Here is a 6,083-nt window from a genome sequence, read left to right on the forward strand (position 1 = left end):
TCAACTGACACTACATGTACTTCTGACTGTATATACTGCAATCTGCTGCTTATAATTTCCTGATGTGTCCACAGCTGTGCATACAATTCATCACCAACTTAATTCATCTACATAATACTTGATAACGTATGGGGCATACCTTGGACCTTCCCTGGTCAATTTATTTTGTTAACATTTTGCAGTTTATGTTGTTTACAGGTATGACTATACGCTTGGTATGTGAAATAATACATGAATACGATTCTAGAAAAGCTGTGATTAAGTTGTTTGTCATGTGATTATTTTTCTCATCCCTTTTCCATTGTACATTTTGTAGAAAGTACATTCATGGTAGAATAAGTTCCCTTTTTGTAATTAAATTCTAGATGGTGAAAAACAAAAAATCTAAATTGGTGTGTCTTGTTTTTCATTCCTTCCTAGCTGGGCAGAAGTTGTACCATTCTCCACACTTCTTTCCCAACATTAGTAAGATGATATATTGTGGGAACGATAGAAATGCAGTCAAACCTGTCTTAGTGATCTGCAATCCTTTGATTCCTTTCTATAAAGCCCACCTGTCTATAGTGACCATGCATTTTGTCGAGAGAAAGAGAGAAGAGAAAGTTTTTTTTAATGTTATGAGAGCAAGGGAAAATATAGAGATCGGTTAAGAGGCGGGAAGTGGAAGCTGAGAAAGAGAAGGGGGTTAGGAGGGGAGACTATTTAACTAATATATATATAGAGAGAGAGACTAAGGAGAAATAGAGAAAGAGCTAGTGTGTGTGGGGGGGGGGGGGTGTAAGATTGAACAGGTGAGAGAGCTCTAATATAGATAAAGAAAAGGGGAGGGGCGCTTCGAGACAGAAAGAGAGATAGAGTGAAAAGAATGACATTAAAAGAGAGGAAATCGTAATGATAATGTACATACATGTAAAACAACAAATTAGACAGGGGTATAGAACGGTCAATATAGAAAAACATATGTTTTCGTGTTTACTAGAATTCTGGATGCGTATAAGTAATGGTATGAGGATTTTTTTTCACTCTGTTCGGCAACGTAGTTCAGGTTATTTCTTAGTATGCTAAGTACTCTTTTTTTTTTTTTTTGGTAATCTGGGGTATGATGTTGCTTAACTGGTTACTAGAAATCCATTTTCCAATGAAAGATATGCACAGAATCAAACGAAATTTACACTAAATGTTTAAGATTACAAATAAATGTCATGTGCCAAACAATTTTGGAAGAAAATGTATACTGGCTGAGTAATGCGCATAAAATTAAGATAAGGAAATCAGATAGTACTAGCCCCGACACCATTTGTGTAGTCCCATATACATCTTTCTGTGTACAGTGCTTGTTGCTTTACCAAGACTGGGCCAAATTTATTATGATTTTGATGACTCCAGAACCTTGCAGTGCACGTACTTACATGCTACACGATCAACTTTTTCTGATCCATTCCACACCTTTTCTTTCACAATGCAATCGCATTACCAGAACTGCCCTTTATCTTTAAGTGTTTGGAAATCAAAGTATCAGGTATATTGACAATGAAGTTGTTTATAAGCATCGAGTGAACCATCGAAGTAATGGGCTAAGTACAGAATTGAAATTCAAAACTAAAACTACTTGCTAAGAGCTCTTTTTGAGTAATTTGGGGTAAGATGGTTTTTTTAACTGGTTACTAGATATCCATTTTCCGATGAAAGATGTGCACAGCGAAAGTCCCCTTTGCTTAAATGTTTGGATATCAAAGTATCAGGTATATTAGCATTGAGTGAAGCATTGAAGCAATCGGCTAAGTACACCTTAATTGAAATTCAAAACAACCAATTGTTCAGGATCATGATTCCAAGACATGGACCAATTGATATCGTTGATAATCTACCTGCGCACAGATCTTGAGACAGATGTGACCTGATTGATTTAATTTGATTAATTAATATACAATCTATTTGTAATTCTACTAGGCGATTACAAAATGGGACACAACTAATATACGACTGATTATCAAAGTGAAATAATTTCATTAAAGCGTTAAGGAAAGTAAATCATCAAGAAGCATTGTCACATAATCGGAACTTGATGGCGTGACAATCTTTTACAAAACATAGGAATTACTACATGTATTTTCTAAAGAGGGATATCAGGAAAAGGACTTTTGAGTCGTACTCTCAGTAAAAAAAAAAATCAATTATGTCGGAGAAGATTTCAAGGGCAGATAGTAAATATAATTAAAAAATGTGAAAACTGTGTAGAACAGACGGCATGAGAATTTAGAAATTAAGTAGAGAAAGAAAGTACGGGTATCAACTGGACACGTTGCATAAAGCTGTGGTTGCAATCTGATTACAACTTTGATTGTCAAAAGTATGGATACACACATCATTCTGCTAGATCGAAGCCTATCATCCGGACAAGAGTGATATCAGCCTCCAAGTCGGATCTCTCATCTCCTCCGATAGAGAACTAATATAAGTCGCCAATCTAAACCATAAGGTAATTATATACAAATAATTCTCTACGATTAAATATACATCGAGATTTTGGATTAGCATAACTTAAATAGACGGATGACCAGCAAATCAAGCATCAAATGAAATATGTAATTTTTTTTAACATGAAATTTGTCTCTGATTCTAGCAGTTTCGGCTATGTACGGTGATAATGATACAAGAAATAATCAGTTTTATAAATTTGTTGTACCCGAAAGACTTGGACAAATTGAAAACTCTTTTTATTTTACTAGCATACAATAATCTTTTCCAAAAACGTAAAATAAGTATAACAAGTTTTACACACTACAAATGTTTTTATTTTAAATAATAAATATTTAGAATTGATTTCCTGGATTAGAATGTAACTAGTGCATGATGGCTCTAATTGGAAAAAAAATGTTTAGATACTGGTCAGATATAATAGGGGGTTCGCCACTGAGTTTACAGTTCAATTGTGATATAAAAGATATGAATTTATTATGCTCTAAACATTATTTGCCAGAATTTTAGGTAAATCTTTTTTGTATTTGGTCAGAACTAAGATTCGTTGACAATTATTGGAAAAAAAGTAATATTACCTTTAAGAAAAATATGGTTTTATCGAAAATGGCAAGATGCCGGTTTATTGAAAATTCATATTTTGATTACAAATGGTATTTGGAATGACTCTACATTAATTATTAAAAAAGTGAACCGACGCACAACAGCTCTTATTTGATTTTAAATATAAAAAGTTTTAAAAAGCATTTAGGCAGTGTTGGTTAGATAGATTAAGTGATGTCAATCACTTTTCAGATGCATATGATATTTCTCATCTTATAGAAATAGAAACAGGGGATAAAGTAAATGTTTTCGTTATGAAAGTGAAAGATTACTATCGTTTGTTAGTACGGAAGAAGCCAAGAGAACCAATTTTCATTTTTTGTTTGGAATTTATTTCTAGATTTAGATAATGACTTTGTTTGGAAGGATGTATTTTCCTTTAAAATAAAGCAAATTTGTAATAATAAAGTTAAACGATTCACAAGATTATTGTCTCAAAAGAAAATGTATATATTTAATGGTAAATTGTGAACGATTATGCAAAACCTGTGGGCAAGTTGATTCAACGTTTCACTTCATGTTGTATTGCAAGGATGTGATTATGTTTTGGAAAATGATATGTAATTTGATATTTCACGCATTCATTGTAGGTAACGACAAAGGAAACAAAAGTTCCTGAACATTATTTTGAATTATGCGCAATATGCAACTTATAAATGTTACGTTAAAAAAATTGTCAATGGTTCTGTTATTTACCCGCATGCTTTTTGTTGTTGTAATTCAAGTCGTTAACTGCTTTGGTTGTTTTTAAGGTATGAATGTGTCAGCAAAGAAAATTATACTAAGCTAGAATTTGTTTGAATATACTTGAATTTTTAGCTAATGCTTTTTTTTTAATTCAATCATTGAATTTAAGGAAATAAAAATCTTACTTGGGGAAAAGAGAAATAGAGGACACTTTTTTTCTTCTTTTTTTTTGGTCTCGAAATTTGACATTTTGCTCCGTTGGTGGGGGAGGGGGGGGTAAGGTCAACTTTTTTAGGTCAGCCGTTGGTATATATATATATATATATTTTTTTTTTTTTTTTTTTTTTTTTTGATAATTAAAAAAAAAAATCCCAAAAGGGGGGAGGGGGGAGAGAGGAGGGGTTTTTCTCCAAAATACACACATTAAAAATACCAAAGGGGGTTCAACCCCCACCCCCCCCCCCCCCCCCCCCCCCCCCCCCCCCTGCGTACGCGCCTGGTCCCAGTACTTAACAATTGCACTTGGACACGGTTAACTGCACTTTTGAGCACATATTGAAATATCTTTAACATAAAAATGTGATTTTTCACGAATATAAATTACACACTCTAAACATAATTTTATAATGACCAAACTTCGCCTGCATTATGACAACCGTAAAGAATTATTCTTGACGCTTACAGTTGGAGCTCATTACAATCATTTTCCCTTTCGTTTAAGGTGAGCTCATCATGGCATCGAAGACCATTACCGCCCTGCTCCTTCTCTTCGCTCTCATTGGCGTGGCGAGTGCCGCAGCTATACACTCTGAGAATGAAGGTGACAACGCGTTAGACATCGAGTCTCTCACAAGTGATGATGATATGATGAATGTAGCTGAGGAATTCTGTTCTGCTTGTCCTACCACGGGATAAAGATAGTAAGTATTAGTCTCATGATGTTCTTGTAATGAATCTAAGTCCTCATGAGCGATAGGAATCGATAATCAACCCATAAATGACATTTGCAATGAGACAAAAGATGTGTTGGTATTATGGCGATGTTGTGAGACTTTAATGATGAGAATTTTACTGATGGAGTAATAAATTTATTTTTATTTATTTATTTCTAATATTTTGACAGGGTAGCCCATTCACCAACAAGTAGTGGTCTTCCATGGGGCCCTGAATGAACATATTTACATCGTTTATAACATTTATACAGAACAGTTACAAAAATAATACTCGTTTGCAAAATAAATATAATCATTAACCTAGTAAACAGTAATGTCAATAGGAAAATATTAATTAAGTCGCAATTATGTGAATAAGTCATGTAAATATTACAGAACATGCACGTATACGGCTGAGCCATTCACAAATTACAACTTTGTTTAAACAATCTCTTAAATGAATTGACAGAGGAAGCCGTTCTCAATGCATTATCTAGCTTATTCCATTCAAATATGGAAGAAACAATTGGGCTACACTTATAACAATCAGTGTGAAATCTAGGCACACGTAAACATCCACTGTCTATTTGCCTTGTATGATGCTCATGTACATCATTAGGATTGATTAAGCCTACCTGAAGGTAAGAAGGTGCTAAGTTATGAACGCATTTATATATCATCATAACGCGACTTAACTCAAACCGCTTGTCTAGTGTCATCCATTTAAGACTTGTGAACAAATCAGCCGACGGTGTGTCATATGTCTTGTTCAATATTATTCTTGCGGCCCTCTTTTGAATTTTTTGCAGCTTAGTTGTATGAGAATGAAATCGGTTCGACCATACAACAGAGCAGTAATCTAATCGTGGCAACACTAGACTGTTATAAAGTAACTTTAAGGATTTTTGAGGCAAAAAACTTTTTGCTCTCTTTATCATGCCAATGTTTTTCTGGGTAAGTTTACTTACGTTTTCGATTTGTTTAGACCATTTCAATTCTTCATCTATCAAAAGTCCTAAGCATTTGGTGAATTGAACTCTTTTGATCAAATTGCCGTTTAATGAAATGGTAAAAGATTCAATTTTCTTGAGATTAGCAGGAGAGCCTATTAACATGACACAAGTTTTTTCAGTGTTAAGAACAAGACGATTTTCCTTAATCCATGCCATGACTCTGTTTAACGCAACAGTTAATTTTTCTTCCACAACAGTTGCATCACTTGCACTGACGGTAAGTGTCGTATCGTCAGCATACATATCTATGATACCTTCAGGAGTACATTCAGGTAGACTATTAACATATATTGAAAATAAAAGGGGACCAAGAATTGAACCTTGTGGCACACCTAATTTGATGGTTGATGGATGCGACTTGGCTCCTTTG

The sequence above is a fragment of the Strongylocentrotus purpuratus genome, unplaced genomic scaffold, assembly GCF_000002235.5.
Source record: "Strongylocentrotus purpuratus isolate Spur 01 unplaced genomic scaffold, Spur_5.0 spur5_contig_861, whole genome shotgun sequence".
Classification (NCBI taxonomy): domain Eukaryota; kingdom Metazoa; phylum Echinodermata; class Echinoidea; order Camarodonta; family Strongylocentrotidae; genus Strongylocentrotus; species Strongylocentrotus purpuratus.